The sequence below is a fragment of the Protopterus annectens genome, chromosome 3.part1, assembly GCF_019279795.1.
Source record: "Protopterus annectens isolate FY-2018-M chromosome 3.part1, PAN1.0, whole genome shotgun sequence".
NCBI lineage: Eukaryota > Metazoa > Chordata > Ceratodontiformes > Protopteridae > Protopterus > Protopterus annectens.
In genome coordinates, this window is record NC_056732.1 from 84,440,497 (window position 1) to 84,461,496 (window position 21,000).

A 21,000-nucleotide genomic window follows, 5' to 3' on the forward strand; every position below is an offset into this window, starting at 1 on the left:
CCCAAGTCAGGATTTGGCGCTGGGCTCTTCACTCGCCATTACTGATGGAAACTTGGTTAGCTTCTTTTCCTCCGCTTAGTAATGTGCTTAAATTTGGTGGGTCACCACAGCTAATCTGAAGTCGCATTCCAAGCGTGGTCGCTGGGGGCAGCAGGTGCTTCAGGGGCAGACAGACTACCCATCCTCCCCTGGCCCCCATGCACCCACTCCCCACTGTTGGACTCTGAGCGGCATAGGAGGACAGCCAACACGGCCCCGGCACACGGGAACCAGGCAGGCAGGTGTTGGACTCCACCTCAGGAGGGCAGCCTGGTGGCGGTACCACCGACAGCCTCCAGGGGGGAAAGGCCAGATGCACACATGTTTCCTCCCATCCTCAGATGAGCTTCCAGGCTCGGAGCAGCAGGGGACTCTTCTCCTCCATCCGCATCTCTCCCTGGGAGGATGAGGGCCCTCAGCAGGCTCCCTCGACTCCCCGGCCACACCCTCGACAGGGGCCAGACACCCCTGGGGGCGATGGAAGGCATGTCGACCCTCAGACAGGTGTAGCTCCAGGAGTAACCTGGGGCTGCAAAGTGCGTTCGAAGTGTTGATGATCAATGTGTCCTGCAATTCACATTAGTTCTCACATCTAGCTGCGTTCTTTATCGATGCATGAGCTGAGTGATCCACTGCTCAGAGTCGTAGACTTCTCATTCGCCAGGGCACCCCTGCCCGTGTGGCATCGCACCTCAAGATGAGCATGCAAGGTTTCACAGGCATTGTCGTGGGCACCCAGACCAATGCTACTGGCCCCACACTCTAAGACAGCAGGGAGTCCCACGGCAGCAGGTGTGCGGCCACACCACCAACCTTCTGGATTTTTGAACCGAAGCCCAGCATGGAGCTGGGCATCCTCCACAGGCACCCACCACTGACATCGAGGGGAAAGGACTCCAGTGTGCCACCCCGGGGATGGCCCTGTACAGCCAGAGGGGAGGCCACTGCCCCCCTGCTGGGATGGCACCCTCTCCCTCCCACTACCGCACAGGGAGTCAGCCACCTCCGGGGCGAGCAGCGGACCACACCGTCAGGCCGGATGCACCCTCCACCACCATCCCCTCATGGCAGCAGAGGAGCACCCACACCTCCCACCACATGGATGGATCCCCTCCCTCCCGCCACCAGGAGGCAAGAGGGGGACAGACACCACCCCTCCTCTCACTCCCTCCCCTCTCCCTCCCCTACATCCCTCCCCCAGGAGCCATGGGCTCAGTCCTGCTGGCCTCCACCAGGGCGCACAGAGAAATAGGAGTCAGAGAGAGACACAGCGAGAGACATAGAGGGTCAGGGTGGTGGAGCAAGGAGATGCCCTGCTACCCAGGGACAGCACCATCCCAGGACACTCGGCATTAATGATCCTTCCACAGGTCCACCTATGGAAACCTTGTTATGAATTTTACTTCCTCTAGATAGTCAAGTTTGATCGTTTTCTCAGCGCACCACTGGGGCTGTGACTGACTCTTGCAGGACCAATCTGAGGACCTCACTAAACCATCCAATCTATAGTAGCGATGGGTGGGGTCTACAATGGGCAGGGAATTAATCATCGTGAGCTTATGACCCACACTTACTGGGAATTCTTCATTCGTGGGGAATAATTGCAATCTCCGGTCCCTATCATGAATGGGATTCAGCAGATTACCCGGACCTGTCGGCCAAGGGTAGACACACGCTGATCCATTCAGTGTAGCACACATGCAGCCCCGGACATCTAAGGGCATCACAGACCTTTTATTGCTCAATCTCATGTGGCTGAAAGCCTTTGTCAATCTAAGAAGTTGGAGACAACCACACTGGGTCGCATAACTAGTTAGCATGGAGGAGTCTCGTTTGTTATCGGAATTAACCAGACAAATCACTCCACCAACTAAGAACGGCCATGCACCACCACCCACAGAATCAAGAAAGAGCTATCAATCTGTCAATCCTTTCCCTGTACTGGCTGGGTGAGGTTTCCCATGTTGAGTCAAATTAAGCTGCAAACTTAACTCCTTTAAGTTTCAGCTTTGCAACCATACTCCCCCTGGAACTCAAAGACTTTGGTTTCCCGGAAGCTCCCCAGCAGGTCATGGGAATAACACTGCTGGATCGCTAGTCGGCATAGTTTGTGGTCTTAACTATGACGGTATCTGATCATCTTCAAACCTCTGACTTTTGTTTTTGATTAATGAAAACATTCTTGGCAAATGCTTTCACTTTTGTTCGTCTTGCACCAGTCCAAGAATTTCACCTCTAGTGGCACAATACGAATGCCCCCAGCCATCCCTCTTAATCATGGCCCCAGTTCTGAAAACCAACAAAATAGAACGGGATCCTATTCCATTATTCCTAGCTGAAGTATTCAGGTGACCAGCCTGCTTTGAACACTCTAATTTTTTCAAAGTAAACACTTTGGACCCCTGAGACACTCAGTTAAGAGCATCAAGGAAGTGCCGAGAGGCAGGGACTGGGACAGGCGGTAGCTCACCTTGCGGCAAACTGCCAGCCTGATCCCAAGATCCAACTACAAGCTTTTTAACTGCAGCAACTTTAATATATGCTATTGGAGTTGGAATTACCATGGCGGCTGGCATCAGACTTGCCCTCCAATAGATCCTCGTTAAAGGATTTAAAGTGTACTCATTCCAATTACAGGGCCTCGAAAGAATCCCGAGTCGGGAGTGGATAGTTTGCATGCCTGCTGCCTTCCTTGGATATGGTAGCTGTTTCTCAGGCTCCCTCTCCAGAATCGAACCCTGATTCCTCATTACCCGTGGTCACCATGGTAGGCACAGATAGTACCATTGAAAGTTGATAGGACAGACATTCAAATGTTGCGTCACCTCCACAAAGGCATGCAATCGGCCCGAGTTTATCTAGAGTCACCAAAGCTTCCGGGCCAGAACCCGGATTGGTTTTGGTCTGATAAATGCATGCATCCCCAGAGGTCAGCGCTCGTCAATATGTATTAGCTCTAGAATTATCACGGTTATCCAAGTAATGGTGGAGCGATCAAAGGAACAATAACTGATTTAATGAGCCATTTGCAGTTTCACTGTAGCGTCTGTGTGCACTGAGACTTGCATGGCTTAATCTTTGAGATAAGCATATGCTACAGGCAGGATCAACCAGATAGGAGCACCTCGGTGGGTGGGACTCCTCCTGTCCTGCCCACACCTCTCCCGACAGGAGGAGTCCCTCTCCCCATGGAGGGGGCACCACAGGTGCTGGTCGTGGACCAGCAACCGCAACCCAGGAGGGCCACAGGCCAGTGCAGTGTGCATCAGCACTCATAGCCAGAGAAAAGTGGGAGAGAGCCCCCCAATGCTTTGGCTGCGCACGGATGCCAGGGGATGGTGGCCGTGACACAGGACTCCTTTACCTCAGCCCAGGCTCATCAGTCTCACCTAGACTTCTGCCCTGAGGGGCATGGAGAACTCAGTCCAAACCAAATACTATGCACATGGGGGATGCAAGGCCCAACCAAACTATGAAGAAACAAAATTGGCCAGCAATGTTAGCAGTCAAATGTGCAGCCAAATACCAGATAGTAATTAATCAGACTTTTTATTACAAAAAACAGACCGGTTTCGGCAACTTAGTGCCTTCTTCAGTGTGGAACAAACAATCAAAATTATCAAAATGAAAAATGCAAATTTATACAAAACATTAACCAATAGGCATATGGATGTGTTGAAAGACCTCATGAATTATGTATAATATATTGTGTGGAAGCCAACTCATAATATGAAAACAAGGTTAAAAAAGAGGAACATAGTGCCCAAAGACTAAAGTGTCAAAGGCCATCAATAACCAATGTCATAACAGATTATGAGCCATGAAAGTTATATTTATACTTAATATAATATGCACCTCCAAATTCATAATAATGATGAATGTAAGAATAAAACAAACCTGAGAATCACAGAAATGAGGAACCAACCACAAGGAATGCGCGTGAAGATGTTCTATGTAAACCACTGGTATTCCACCAAAAGAAACTGATAGCAATCCGTTGTATAATCCAAAAAGAGTTCTTTATTTAAAATACAAAAAATGAGCGCTTTCGCGTGGTAAATCCACGCTTCATCAGATATCATTTTAAAACAGCACATACACTGGTATATAACCGCTAAAACGCGGGAAAATTAACTAAATTGTTTAATGCACAAAGCCTGTGTTCTAATATTGAGCGCTCTGTAAGTGCGCTCATTAAATGACAAGTATTTCATCGGTCAAGCAAACAAAACCTCACAGGCAAATGCCAAGTCTAACTAAAAAATCACATAACGTTAGATACAGAGTTATTAATATACACACAAGCATGTCCTGTGTTGAATCTGCATTGTTTAATACAAAAAACCTGCATTCTAGTGCTAAACGTTCTGTGAATGCACTTGTGAAATGACAGGTATTTTACTAGTCTATAAACAATAGGACCTCACAAGCAAGTACTAAATCTGACCAAAAAATCATAAAATGTTAAACACAAAATTATAAATATATGAACCTATGTGTCCTTTATTTGATCTAAATATTGGTGAAGCCAGAAATCCTAAATAAGTATCCTTCTAATCGCAAACATAGATCTCAATGTAAACATTGCTTCTATGGACGCAATATATCATATTATGCGCTTGCCTGATGATGACAGAATAAAGACAAGATTAGAAGCATAAATCTTTCTTATATAACGTCTTCTTAAACTCAGCTTGCTTCAGCTTAAAAGTTTATAATAAAAAGATGGTCCTGTGATGGTCAACATTAGTTGTGTAAGGTAACGAAACACTTGTGAAAAGATATTTATGCGTATAGTATTTGTGTTCCGTGCAGAAAATACTGCCAAATCATAAACCTTATGTCTTTAGTACTAAATCTATAAGATGAAAAAACATATACAAATGTTCTAAAAAAGATGTTAAAAGCTAAGACAGGCTAATCCGCTGACATAGCAAGAGCGTAAACTAAAAGATGACTGTCAGAACGCGTTATATATATGGTATCAAGAAAAATGTTTGATGTAATGGACTAACATCCTGTATATTCACTCGGCCCCAACTAAAAAATTTTTTCAATATAATATAAAAACTAAATGCAATGTGTATGACATGCTTGAAAAAATGTCTATGCATGTATTAAAAATACCATTAATCAGAATAGAAATCTGCAATTGCAGAGAGTTTAGAACACTAGACAATCTATATAACAGTGTGTCTAATCACAATGCATAAAAAACATATAAATAAATATGTTCCTGTATTATCTAACTCCTGCCATAAAATAAACACAAAAAAAAATGTAGAATGAATAGGTATATAAAAAATGATATATATTACATGAAAATGTGATAAATTTAAATAATAATCATGTACAATTATATGCCTAAAAGATTTTTTACCTAGATAAAAGTACCGGCTTGATATATATGAAGTTGTTAATCCCTGGTGCTAAGTGCGCTCCTAATTTTAAAATCCAGTTTAATTCCATGATGGCCAAGTTGTTTTCCATGTTGCCATCCCTACCATTATAAATAACCACTTGCAGGACCCTAAAGCTGAAGGAATGAGATGGAAATTCTATGACATGTTTTGCTAAGGCATTTGTCTCTACTTTCTTCCTTATGTCATACAAGTGGTTATATATACGCTCCTGTAGTTTTCTTTTGGTTAGTCCTATATAGAATGCCTGGCACTTGATACATGTGGCAAGATATATCAGGTTACGGGTATTACAGTTAGCATAAAAGTATGGGGTAAAGACGTAGTCCATGGTTGGATGCTTAAATGATTGTTCTTTTGTTATATAGTTGCATCTACTGCAACTATGACAGGGGAATGTGCCTTGTTTATGTGAGACGGGATTGTATGAAGTCATACCTTCTTTACCAAATGCAGTGTGGATGTCACCACATAAAATCCTTTTAAGGCTTTTACTGTTCTTGTAGAGGAAGGATGGATACCTCCCTACAACATCCCTGGTATGGGCATCTATGGTTAATATATGCCAGTTATAAATGACTTGTTGTATTCTTTTTATATCACTAGTGTAGGTGATGATGTACCTAATACAGCTGTTAACCAAAGGTTCTTTTCTATAATAATGACGTGATACTTGACTATATGACTCTGTATGAAATGACTCTATAGGTATTGTCTGCCCTAACGTCTCATATTTTATTTTCCTGACCATCTTGGGGTCATAGCCTCTATTGATGAATAGTCTCTCTAACAACAGAGCTTCTTTATTGAGATCTTCGGCTTTGCTACATAGCCTCAGTATCCTCAGAAACTGGCTTTTTACTATGCCTTGGAATACATGCCTGGGATGCATGCTGTCAAAGGTCAGCAACGCATTTCGCCATGTCGGTTTCCTATATAGGGAAGAAATTATGCCACCTGCTGACGTGAAGCTGAGTGTAACATCAAGGAAGTTAATGTGAGTGGAGGAAGTTTCCTTGGTGAATCTTAAAAAACTACTGGTTGTTTCCAAGTAATTCAAAAAAGATTCAAAAAGTTCCAGGGTACCTTCCCAAACAATTATAATATTGTCTACAAAGCGTCTGTAGAGTTTTACATGCTTGAATCTTTCATGATTGAATAGGAATGACTTTTCCCACCACAAAACTACCAAATTGGCATAGGTATTCGCACAGGGGGTGCCCATGGCTACCCTCCACTTCTGCAAATAATACCTATCGCCAAACATAAACACATTGTTGAACAAAATAAGTTCTAGAAGTTGGCACACCAAGATAATTCTGTCATTACTAAAAGTGGTTTCCTTGCTCAAAAGTTGTCTAATATATTCCATGCCTTCTGCATTGGGTATTGATGTAAATAAATTTCTAACATCTAAGGTGATAAATATGTTCTGTTCATTATTATCTAGTTTAACATCCTTAATATTTTCTAGAAGGTCATAAGTATCTTTCAGTATGGTGGAAAATTGATTTACTACTGGTCTTAATATGTCCTCTACGAACTTAGAAATATGTGCTGTTACCCAGTTGTCACCAGATACAATAGGCCTATAAGGAACTGGAAACACCTCTTTGTGAACTTTAGGTATGCCTTTAATGATGGGTATGGTAGGATATTCTATATATAGAAAGTCATAGATCTCTTGACTAACTTGGCGACATGTGAGTAAATCATATAAAGTGTCTTTAACCATACTCACAATGTGTAACACATCTCTGTGGGTTATTGGTGTATATGTATCAGCTTCTGACAGCATGCTGAGCATACCTCTCTCATATTCGTGTCTATCTAAGACCACAATCCCTCCCCCCTTGTCGGCCGGTTTCACTACTATACGTGAATCTTGTTTCAGTTTATTCAAACTGCTTACTTCCAAGGGACTAAGATTGTAATATCTCCCTTTCTTAGTTGTTTGGCTAAACATCAAATAATATTGGTGTTCACAAGCCCTCAGGAAACACTCAATATGTGTGGGCATATTAGGTATATATACGCTCTTAATTCTGTAGCGTGCTACGCCCTGTTCACAAACATGATCAGTCTTGAAAAGCAACTTTAAACATAAATTTCTACAAAACAGCCTCAAGTCAATTAATGTGTCTGTTAACTTTGCACTGGTCGCTGGAATAAAATTAAGGCCTTTATTCAAGACCTTAATACTAGGTAAATCCAATGTAACACAAGAATAGTTAAACAACAGGCTAGAAGTCAGTTCTTTCTCCTTCTGTTCTGCGGAAACTGTTCTGACGAATATTTCCTCTTGCGGGAGTCTCTGCTGTGAGACCTCCCCCTGTTGTGATATGTAACTTGTTTTTTCAGGTAAGGTAAAAAACCCCCAGAAGAGGATGGAACTGTAGATGTATTCTTGGGAATGGCTCCAGCAGACTGAGATGAAGCGTGATTAAAGAATGCTTCTTGATTCGGGGGGGGGGGGGGGGTATCTGCAAATCCCATGGCAGTTTGAGCATTACCTGGTAAAGCCGATGTTGTTGCCTCTACTTGAAGCATAGAGGTTGGTGGTTGAGGTAGAGGTTGCACGGTGTTAGTTACTGTGTTAAGCTTGGGAGGCATAGTAATATTCTCCAATCCAGCTTCTGAGGAAACTGGCTGAGTGGCTTGATGCCTCGGCCAAATAAACACCTGGCCCCTTTGAAAGTCATTATAGTCACGTAACAATTTCTTTTGTTTAGTAGCTTTTAACCTTTCACTAAACATGTTGACTTGTGTGAACATTTGGTTAATTTTATCTACGCAAAAAGTAGAAGTGAAGCGTTCAGATAATTGTTTATATAGTGAATCAGTTCTATTTCTTAATTCTGTTTCCAATGGCAAAAAGTAATTTAGCATCAATCTGGCATAGCTAAACCCCAACTCGATGTTTAAGTCCTGCCACTCTTTTAGAAGCTCAGGGTGTGAGTCCCCATAGGTGGGCATACAAAATACCCTCATACCCCTGGGGACTATTTTAAAGTGTACACATGCTTCTAGATGAAGCCTTTGCCAGGCATATCTTTGGAGTTGGTATAAATTATCCTCTAACGATTTTAACATGGGATAAAAGTCTACAAGGTTCTCACCATTTTCATGAGTCTGTGTCCATCCAAAATCATTCGATAAGTCCAGAGACAATAAAGGGTTGTTGGTCAAATGAATGAGTCCATTGAAAGACCTCATGAATTATGTATAATATATTGTGTGGAAGCCAACTCATAATATGAAAACAAGGTTAAAAAAGAGGAACATAGTGCCCAAAGACTAAAGTGCCAAAGGCCATCAATAACCAATGTCATAACAGATTATGAGCCATGAAAGTTATATTTATACTTAATATAATATGCACCTCCAAATTCATAATAATGATGAATGTAAGAATAAAACAAACCTATGAAGGTGCATATTTCATAGCAAACATAATACAAAATTCTGTCCGGCAACTTCCCTTTATATATGCATCTACTCACGTGTATATGTAGACACACCTATATATGTATATATATATATATATATATATATATATATATATATATGAAAAATAATAAAATATTCATAAAGAATCTTCAAAAAGACTGTATATGTAGGATTTAGTGAAAAATCAGTACATCCCTCCGCTTGTGCTTCTTATGGAATGGAATCATAATGACCAGATGGAAAAGATGGTACCAAAATGATGTTCCATTGTATGTCTGAGTGATGGGTGTTACCAAAAGTCCATGTAGTCTCAACCTTGGCAAATGTTAAAGGTGGTCATTAAGACCAGGTGAAAAGAGAGCACCCAAAGTGATTATCCAGTACTTTTCTTTATGATTGAGAATACCATGCCACCCTTGTGGGTGACTACGATCACCCACAATACGGTCAATAATCATGAACATAAACTGTGCTTGTGCATGTTTTAGTACATGCCGATATAATGCATTAGTCTCCCTCTTATTTTTGATGTCACTACGGTGTTCATTTATTCGTGACCTGAGTGGTCTGGAAGTCTGTCCCACATAAAATGCCCCACAATGGCATGATGCCAGGTACACAACCCAATCACTACTACAGTTTCCAAAGATTTTACAATCAAAGACCTTGCTGGTGTTACGACTCGAAAATTGCAGAGACTTAGTGATCTGTTTACAAGATCCACAGTGGCCACATGGGTGTGTGCCCAATAATTCACGTCCCAATATTGTAAGTTGTTTGTGGATTGCTCCACCACTACCAATATGTTTGTAATGAGAAAGATGGGAACCCAATGTTTTGCCCTTTCTGTATGAGAATTGACATTCCTCACCTAAAACAGATCTAAGTTGTTCACTGGCTAGTAGTATATTCCAATGTCTGTTGACAATGTCCCTAATAACATAGTAGTTCCTACCATATGTAGTGATAAATCTGATGGTTGTTGTTCCGGAGTTACCAGAAGGGATGTTATAATCCAATAATCTGTTCCTTTTCATCTGTGGAGATCGTGTCCATGCACTATTCATATCCGAAAAGTTATATCCCCTACTGGCAAATCTCCGACTTAAATCTAGGCTAGCAATGTCATAATCAGATTGGGTGGAACTCAGGCGTTTCATGCGCATAAATTGTGACACCAGGATGTTTCTGATAGTATGACGTGGGTGCATGCTAGATGCATGCAATAAAGTATTGTATTGGGGGTATTTGTGGAACACTTTAGTGGCCAGAGTGTGATCATGATTCCTGGAGATTGTTACATCCAAAAAGTTAATACTCTGCATATCATAAGTGATAGAAAATTCAATTCCCCAGATGTTGCCATTGAGATACTCCACAAATTCATGCAAATAACCCACATCCGCACGCCATACCATCCAACAATCATCCAGGTACCTGCGCCAGATGTCCATTTCAACCAGGTATATATTATGAGATATGTCATAAATCATGCACTCCTCAAAAAATGCCATAAAAAGGTCGGCATAAATGGGAGCAAAAGATGCTCCCATAGCCATACCTGTAATTGCCAATAACATTGACCTTGAAAATAAAACACATTTTTATTGGGTACATGTTCTGACATGCATATTAATAATGTATTAAATCCTGGTGAGTATAAACCTGCCTTTTCCAACCAATATTGTAGGGCTTGTAACCCAGCCCAATGTGGTATACTGGTGTACAAGGCTTTGACATCCAGTGAGCACATTAACCAACCCGGCTCCAATTGTGTATCCTCAATGATTTTCAGAAACTGTGTAGTGTCCTGTAGCCTTGCCCTGACCAAACCCAAAAGAGGTTTTAGATATTGTGTTAGGAAGGCAGACAATGGTTCAGTTAAAGATCCATTGCCAGAAACTATGGGTCTTCCCGGAGGTTTAGTTATTGATTTATGAATCTTGGGTAGTAAGTACATAATCTGCTTATGGGGCTCCTTGACCAAAAGTTGTGTAACACATTTTTTGCTGATGATGCCCTCTTCACATGCTAAATACAAAAAAGAGCCAATTTCATGCTTGAAGTTTGGGGTTGGGTCTATGGCCATATTCATATAACATGTTGTGTCCGATAGTTGGGATAGACCCTCTTGAAGATAATCACTCATGTTTTGTACAACCACAGCACCGCCCTTATCTGCTGGTAATACCACTATATTTAGGTTGTTTCGTAATTGTTGAAGGGCTGTGCTCTCCTGTGGTGATAAATTGTGTTTCAGCATAGTATGTCCATAATTCTGAAAGTGTAAATCCCTGAATACTGACTGCATAAAAATTGACACATGCTTGTTCATGGAGGGCTGGAACTCAGATTTGCCAAATCTGAAATCAGTTGATCTTTGAGATGTATCATCTGCAAAAAATAACTTGAGGTTGAGACTATGACAAAAGTTAGTAACATCTGTAACTATATGGTATTCATTAGAAAAAAAGCCAGGTATAAAATTAAGCCCTTTATTCAAAAGAGTATATTGATCACCCGACAGATGTACATTGGATAAGTTTAAAACATTTTGGTTTAATTGTTCATCTTTACTTATGTTAGAAAGTTCTGGATTAAACCCTCCAGGGAATGTTCTAATGGATCTTTTCTTGTGTTTCCTACCTCCTCTGTGTTTGGAACCATTTCTAAAGGGATATTTTTGTTCGTTTTCTTTTTATATGGTGATCCCCTCTCCCCTGAGCTATCATGATCTGTGAGAGAGGAATCCTCTCCTGATGTGCTATTGTTGAACCCATCCCTATTTTTCAGAATGGATCTAGGTCTCTTCCTAGGGCGATCAGAGGTGGGCCCCTGACCAACATCCACAAATCTGACTGAGCGATTAAGCACAAAGGGTCGTCCCCTCTGATAGTCAGAATTTTGTATTATGTTTGCTATGAAATATGCACCTTCATAGGTTTGTTTTATTCTTACATTCATCATTATTATGAATTTGGAGGTGCATATTATATTAAGTATAAATATAACTTTCATGGCTCATAATCTGTTATGACATTGGTTATTGATGGCCTTTGGCACTTTAGTCTTTGGGCACTATGTTCCTCTTTTTTAACCTTGTTTTCATATTATGAGTTGGCTTCCACACAATATATTATACATAATTCATGAGGTCTTTCAACACATCCATATGCCTATTGGTTAATGTTTTGTATAAATTTGCATTTTTCATTTTGATAATTTTGATTGTTTGTTCCACACTGAAGAAGGCACTAAGTTGCCAAAACCGGTCTGTTTTTTGTAATAAAAAGTCTGATTAATTACTATCTGGTATTTGGCTGCACATTTGACTGCTAACATTGCTGGCCAATTTTGTTTCTTCAGGGCATGGAGAACTCGACACCCTGACCCACACCTCGTTCCTGGGGTGGAGAAGCTCAATCCACAAGCTGTGACCTACAGAGTCATGCCACAGGGGCCCTCCACCAGTGGGAGTCAGTCATCCTGATCGATCGATGGACAGTGGGTAAGGGCACCTCAATCCCATGCAGACACCTGGTGGGACATCACCCAGGGCTGGAACATGGACTCTGATGGGACACCCTGTCATCCCTCTCCCTCGGCTGGGACCCAGACTGGGGCACTCACACTCACACATTTCGATGGGATGCCCCGTCGTCCTTCAGCTCCAGAAGGCTGCCAAATCATGCCAGATCACGCGTGCCCATCAGCCCTTCCAGAGAACATATCTGCAGGGTGCGACGGCCCCATGGAACTCCCATTGGCTGCTGAGGGGCAGATCCATTCTCATATGGACTTCGGGCTGGGAGGAAGAGGACCATGAGGGCACCTTGACCCCACGCAGACACCTGGCAGGACATTCTCCCCTGGGGCTGGGACCCGGACTCACAATCTGATGAGATGCCCCATCTTCCCTTAACTCCTGGAGGCTGCCAAATGGTGCCAGATCACATGTGCCTGCCAGGCGATCAGAGGGCAAACCTGCAGGGTGCAACAGGCACTACAGAACTCCCCTTGGCCGCTGAGGGGCAGATCCATGCTCATATGGACTTCTGGCCTGGAGGAAGAGGCCTGTGATGGTGCCTCGATTCCATGCAGACACCTGACAGGACATTCGCCCCTGGGGCTGGGACCTGGACTCACACTCTGATGAGATGCCCTGTCGTCTCTTAACTCCTGGAGGCTGCCAAATTGTGCCAGATAATGCATGCCCGCATAGCGATTGGGGGAGCACACCTGCAGGGTGAGACCTCCCCCATGGAACTCCCCTTGGCCATCGAGGGGCAGATACGCTTTCATATGTACTTCCAAGTCCATCTCTTTTTCAATCCAGTGCTACTCTAGGGACTTTGTGATTTTTCAAGAATGCCTTTGAGAATGAGCAGGGTATTATTACTCTGCCTGGCCAGGTCTCCGAGCCTGCAGGCCTCCACACGAAGCTCCCTTAAGGACTTCCATAAGGGCCTACCATGGCGATCCTCCCCTTCGACCCTGCAGAGAGACCTCTTTACCTGGCCGCAGCCCAAGGCATGCCTCGAGTACCCCGCCACCTCCATGTCCCCTGCAGGCTGCCAAGCCGTGCCATGTCAACATGCCCTCAGAGCCTCTCAGGGAGACCTCCCCCAGATCCAGGCTGCTCAACTGGGCAGGAGCACACCTGGCCCCACAGCCTTCCACCAGATGCTCCCTTGAGGACTTCCATCCCACTGGGTCTCGATCTGGACCCTCTCACCCAGGAGGGAGAGCTCCCTGCCTGGCCACCTTCTGCCTCTCTCCCCATTCCAGACTTTCACCAGGATGGACTCCTCCTATGGGCTTCCACTTCTACATGGGCGGGAGTGCTCTTTTCCCAGGTTGCATATCTCCTGGAGGCTGCCAAGCTGTACTGTGTCCCCATGCCCTCAGAGCCTCTCAGGGGACCTCCTTCCGATCCAGGCTGCCCTGCCAGAGCTCCCCTCAGCCACTGAGGGGCAGGCACACTCTCATCGGGACTTCCACGTTCCCCTCCTTTAAGGTCCAGAGCACCACAGTCCCCATCTCCTGCATATCCCCTGCAGGCTGCCAAACCGTGCCGTGTCCCTGTGCCCTCGGATCCTCTCAGGGGGAACTCCCTCTGATCCTGGCCATCCTTGCGGAGCTTCCATCAGCCACTGAGAGGCAGGCATGCTCTCATTGGGACTTCCACGTCCTCCTCCTTTCAGCTCCAGAGCCATTTTGTGGAGTTTGCGACATTTTGGGGATGCTGTCGGGTACCGGGCAAGGTTGGACACCTCCCCCCTGCCTGGCAGGAGCACTCCTGGCCCCACAGCCTTCTGCCAGAAGCTCCCTTGGGGGCTTCCATCCCACTGGGGGGAGACACGATCCGGACCCTCCCACACAGCTGGGAGTGCTCCCTGCCCACCCGCTTTCTGCCTCTATCCCCCTTCTGGACTTCCATCTTGGAGGGGGCTGCGGTTCGGACCTCCTCACCCAGGTGGCAGCTCTCCCAGCCTTGACATTTTTGCCTCTCTCTCCCTTAAGGACTTCCATTGGGAGGGACCCCCTCATGGCTTCCACTTCTACTTAGACAGGAGAGCTCTTTTCCTGGGTTACATAACTCCTGGAGGCTGCCAAATTATAATGTGTCAACCCTGCCCTCAGAGCTTCTCAAGGGAGCTTCCCTCCAATCTTTCCAGCCTCGTGGAATTCTTCTGGGCCATGAGGCCTCAACCAGTCCCTCATCCAGACTTCTGTATGCCCCTGTTCTCCTGTCCAGAGCACCTCCTGGGACTTTGTGATATTTTGTGGATGCTGTCTTAAGGACTTCCATTGGGAGGGACCCCCTCATGGCTTCTACTTCTACCCAGGTGGGAGAGCTCTTTTCCCGGGGTACATAATATATTTCTTTGTAAATAAGACCTAACCAGAGAATAAGGCATAGCATGGTTTTCCAGGGTGGTCATGATATAAGCCCTACCCCAAAAATAAGCCCCAATTAAGATTGTCAACAACACACGATGGACATGTTGAATTATGAAATAATATTATTGACACCCGTTGACTGATGTTATCATATTCTGCTCACCATTTTTGGACCATTCGGACACCCAACTTCTTCTCTTTGCAGAAAGTCATAAGATTCTTTCCCTGGGAATCCTCCATGATTCTTACTGTAACCATAACAATCACTCACACTTGATGGTTGAGATCCTTGGCCAATAAACACTGGCAGGTGTATTTTGATCGGTTAAAGTACAGACAACGTGTGAAAAGCACGTGCACGTGATAGTGCACGGTTGTGCATTCTCTTCATAAACAGTGCCATTTTGTGTTGCCACTCCGGTCTTATAAGTCTTCAAATTAACCCTCCCCCTAGACAAGATGAGTGCAAAAAGAAAGAGCTATTCCATTAAGTACAAGAAAGGAATCGTGGAGGACTCCCGAGGAAAGAATCTGACAGCTTTCTGCAAAGAGAAAAAGTTAGATCTATGAATGGCTCGAAAATGGCGTGCAGCATACCATAACCTTAGTCAACAGGCCGACGAGGGAAATGCTAAGAAGTGCAAGTGTGGATCAGGTCAGCAACCATTATTTCTTGAGCTGGAAGACATCATCTGTGAATGGATTGCTAACAGGAGAGCAAAGGCTTTGGTTGTGTGCAGGGCTGATATCCAGGTTGTTGTCCTTGCAATGGCACCACAGTTAGAAATATCTCCAGAAGAATTCAAAGCATCATAACATTGGTTGGATGGCTTCCTTCAGTGATATGAACTGTCTCTAAGAAGATCAACAACACTGTTCAAGCTGGAAGATACTGAAGTTATTAAACGTGCACTTGCGTTCAAGTCCTTTGTTGATGTCATTGACTTTTTTAAATACCAACTCTCTAACATGATTGCTATGGATGAAACTGCAGTGTTTATGGGCCAAGGATCTCAAACAACAATTGATCAGAGGGGTGGCTCCCCAATTTACATTCCCTCCACTGGTTACAAGAGTGCACGTGTTACCTGTATTTTGGCAATTCGTCTAGATGGAAAGAAAATCTCACCTCTAATCATTAGTAAAGGCAAGAAAGATAAGACTGAACTTGTTTCAGGCATTTACATTCTTGAACCCAAAAAAGCCTGGTGCACACAAGCAGCTATAAGAAAGTGGGTCGATGTAATGCTGCCACTTGTTTTGTGAGGTGGCAAAAGAGGTCTGATAGTCTGGGATTCAGCCAGCACTCACAGCACTAAAGAAATGAAGACATTTTTGGCACAGAGAAGAATAGATCAAATAATGATTCTTGCAGGAATGACTGCCTGTCTCCATACTCTTGATATTGCAATAAACAAGCCATTCAAGGACCATTTGCACATGGAACTCAATGACTACATTGAAAATATAATGGAGAGAAATCAGCATGGAAACTTTGTGAAGCCTAGCCTGCAAGGGGTCGTGACTTGGGTGAAAAATTCATGGGATAAAATCACTGACAGCTGTGTTACCAATGCACTATGAGCAGGCTACTTGGACAAGCAGTGCTCATTTAAGGAGAGCTCTACTGCTAGGCATGACAGATTGGGGTCAATGGTTCTATGGGAAATGGCGTCACAAGAAAGTCAGGTCGAAATTCGGGGGTTGGAACTTATGACATTGTTCCAGAAGAAGATGGCATGACTGTATTTGAATAACTGTGAAAGCCAAGGTGCAGATAATTCTGAAGCTGAAATGTTTGATGCACTGTTTATGCAGAATTCTTACACAACTGTTAATGCATTATTTAGGACTGTTGTCCAATAACAGAAAAGTATGAAATAAATGTCAATTTGTGTACATGAATAAATGTCAATTTTTGTACATGAATAAATGTTGATTTGTGTTCATTAATAAATGTCGATTTTTGTACATGAATAAATGAATAAAGGTAGATTGTTGGATGGTGTGGGTAAATAAGGCGTCCCCTGATAATAAGCCCTAATGCATATTTTGGTGGGGGAAAGAGTATAAGACCCGGTCTTATTTTTGGGGAAATACGGTACGTGCATATTGCAATCCTCTCTCCATTATCTAAACCCCTTGAAAAATGTATACACAAACAGCTACTTGATTACCTAATAGACAATAACTTCCTAACCCCTACACAACATGGATTCAGACCCCATCATAGTACATCCACAGCCCTCCTGGCATTTGCCGAAGCTAGAGACAAAAATCTACTATTTTCTTGCCTCTTTCTTGTCCTGTCAAAAGCTTTCTATACTGTCTTTCACTCTAAACTCCTGAATAATCTATCCAGTCTCAACCTATCGTCCTCTACAATTAAATGGTTCTCTAGCTATCTTACTAATAGACAACAGTCAGTAAGATGACACTCCACCTGCTCTTCTTTTTTACACATTCATACCTGGGTCCCTCAAGGCTCCATTCTTGGGCCTTTACTCTTTAATATTTTTACCAACCAGCTAAACACTTCCTGTACAACTTCTACCCATAAACAATACGCAGACAGCTCTACTCTCATCACCAGCTCTGATAGCATTGCTAACCTCCTCTCCTCTACTCAAAATAGCTTTCTGTCCATATAAAAATGGCTAACCGACAACCAACTAATACTTAACCCCAAGAAAACTAAACTTCTACTCTTTCTTCCCAAAACCGTCTCTCACCTCAAAACAACATTCACCATTTCTTCTCTGGATAACACACTCATCCATGCTGAACCACATACAAAACTCCTTGGCACTACCATTGATGACCAACTGAAATTTGATACACATATACAGAACTGTATCAAAAAGACAAACCAAAAACTCGGTTTACTCTAGAAACAAAAAAATACCTAACCTCCCACTCCAAAAAAAAAAAAACTCTAGCTCAGGTATTCCACCTTCCTTGTCTTCTGTATGCCTCTCCCATCTTTACCCATCTACAAACCACCCTTTTAGCTAAACTATGCCAAACCTATTATAGTGTTGCAAGATTTGCCAGTGGCCTACCTTACAAATCTCATCAGTGTCTTGTTTTGAAACAATTTCACGGGCTTGACTTCTCCCAGCTGCAATGCACGCACTCTTTACTTTCCATACCCTTTGCTTGTCCTGCTGTCTCCTCCCTAATATCCCTCTACACCCCCTCTTGCACTCTCTGCAGCTCAGACCAACACCTATTTGACACCTACAAACTTAACAAAAATATTGGAAAACTTCTTTACAAAGCTATGTATCCCATGGTTGCAACAATCTCCCCTCCAACATCCAGACCATTTCTAGTACAAATCTCCTTAAAATTGAACTCAAAAATCTTTTCCTAAATGCCAGCACCTGCCACTGCCAAGATCCCACTTAATCTCCCATGTGTCCCACCCTTGCACCTCTTTACCATCTTTTAAATTGCTACCACAACGTTCTTCATTGACTCTGTACATACTTCTTACAATTTTTTTCATGTGATTTATAGCTGTCTCTCACCTGCATACTTCTTCTTACTTATTACCTTGTTATTTCTAACATGTATCCTAAATTTTTGTTTACTCATTTCTACTTCTGCCTGATGTCCATTAAATATTTTTCTAAGCCTATAATGTATTCTTTTTTCTAGCCTAACTGAAATATATTTCCTGTAATGTATATTATTCTTCTGAAAGGTATATTCATTTTTTGATTCCAGATTTTAAGTATTTTTCTTGGCTTTTTCGACTTATTGTGCCTTTCGACTACTGTTTCTGCTTATTTTATCAAAGTTTGCACTGTTTTTACTGTGTTTATAAGCTAAAACTGTTTACTGCACTTGCTAGTTTAAGTTTTGCCTAAAAGTTAAACTACAGGCTAATACACTCAAGTGTACTAGCTTTTGATAGCATTTAATCGAAAATCATAGCATTTATTGTGTTTTCTGCTTTTCTGTAAAAAAAACTTGAAAAAAAAAAAATATCCTTGCTTTCCATACTTTCCTAACTAGTGTTCCAGAGACCAGATTTTGCTGATCCCTGGGCTTTGTCTTGGTTCCTGTTTTCTCCATTTTCCTTGTTTGGTCAAGGGGTAGTTTCTTTACTCACTAGTGGGAGTAGGGAGTACTGAGCTGCCTGTTTGTCCTCAGAGGAGTGGTTTAAGGCAGTAACTTGTAGTTTATTGGCCATTTTGGGTCATTTCCTGTCTTTTCCAGCCCCTGCTATAAAGCACGCTTTAGCGCATTAGCGCGATTTAGCGCGGAGCTGCCACTGTTGCACACTAGGGCAGCACCGGTTAAGCAGGTTTAAACTATTCGGGCTACCTAAAGTCTACTCTTCAAATTTTCCCTTGAAACTACCTTCCTCGACCTATACTACTGATCTAATCAGCGTATCCTATAACTAAAAAGATCATCTCTACTTGACTCTAAGTAGACTATTCTCTATCTGTTAAACCCAGCACTTGCTCCTACAGTACTTATTACCTTGATAAGGCACTCTTATAGATAGCACCCCAAAAAGGCAACCCCCCATTTCTCGGTCACCCACATCCCCCGGAATCTTTTTTAAAGTTTTTGTCTATCCTTCTAGCATGTCGAGGGATCAGTTGCTAGTGTCCTCTCCTGCTCAGCTGGTGAACCTGGGAATATTGAGGCAATGTTACAATTGCCTCATGTACACAGACAACCCCCTCCTCCTCCCACAAAACACAAATACATGCGAGAGATGCAACTATACGGCCAAACTGGAGGCTGAGCTCTCTCAACATAGGACTGGCAAGACCAGTCAGGAGGAGAAGGTTACCACACACACTATAGACCCAGTCTCACATAGTACCATTACAACCTCAAATCATACACATAAACACACAAAGACATACTCGAGGCTCTGATCAAAAATCTACCAAAACAGCAGAGGCCACCAAAGCAGACACCCAAACAACCACCACCTCAGAACACAACACCTGCAACACATAGACCTCACAGTCAGAGTGTCAAACAGTCACAGCCCTTAAGGCCAAACACAATGCCAGACATACTAGTCATTGGTGACTCCATAGTCAGACACACTGACGTCCCGCTCACCAGACTGAGTAAGGAGAAGGTCACAGTAAGCTGTCTGTCGGGCGCTAGGATCCGCCACATAACGCAAGCACTCAGGTCTCTCAACAGCAGGTACAAATACGACTCAGTCATTGTCCACGCTGGTGTAAACGACCTGAGACGTACCTCCTTGGACTACATGAAAAGAGACATTGAGGAGCTCTCTGATTATGTAGCCCAGGCAGGTATGACCCTGACCTTGAGCAGTATCCTACCTTCACCAAGAATGATGCCACAATACAGAGATAAGATGATCAGCTTTAACAATTGGCTTAAACACTGGTGTCATTCAAAGGGGATCCAGTATCTGTCTGCCTGGGATGACATGCTGGACAAGCCACGCTGCTTCGCAAAGGACGGCTTGCACCTGTCACCACTGGGATTCCGGATATTGGCAAAGGCTCTTGCCACCCCATAGTGCCTTTTTTAGGCAAGGCTCAAATTCTAAACCTACCACCCTAGAACACAAAAAGGAAAAAACTAAGGGTAATGCTGCTCAATGCCAGAAGTCTAAATCTCAAAATGCACGCACTCGAGGCCCTTCTCAGTATGGAGAACATCGATGTCTGTGCTGTGACAGAAACCTGGTTCAAGGCTCCTGAGAGCACCCCAGCGCTATCAGGTTTTACCTCATATCATGCGTTCCGGCCCAAAAATCAGGAAAATACCAAGAAAGGAGGGGGGGTATCCATATTCATCAAGGACACCCACACCTCAAGACTGGTGGCAACGCATGATGCATCGGAGACCATCCAGGTGCAATTAACCGTAGGCAAGACTGCTCTGCAAATTGTAGCATGTTACAGGCCACCCTCACAAACTCAGGAACCTCACATGGCCTTCCTGAAAACACTAGAGGGGATAAATGTATCACCAAACACCATCATACTAGGTGACTTCAATTACCCAAATATAGACTGGGAACACTACTCAAGCCCAAACACCCTAGCCCAAAAGTTCCTGGAATTCATAAACTCAAATGCCATGGAACAACTAGTCACCATCCCCACAAGAGGAGATAACATACTTGATCTCATCATCACGAACATGGGAGCACAATGTTCAACACCGA

General features: G+C 43.4%; 1 protein-coding gene and 1 non-coding gene across 3 annotated transcripts in view; both read right to left on the minus strand.

Annotated features, from left to right (window-relative positions):
• The window catches only part of LOC122798011 (fer-1-like protein 6), a 1,810,759-nt gene that overhangs the window by 1,478,758 nt on the left and 311,001 nt on the right, over positions 1 to 21,000 (minus strand). The gene's annotated exons all lie outside the window — the stretch shown is intronic.
• LOC122799061 lies at positions 530 to 683 on the minus strand. Its single transcript, XR_006364428.1, has one exon. It is a non-coding gene; the product is annotated as a 5.8S ribosomal RNA (ribosomal RNA).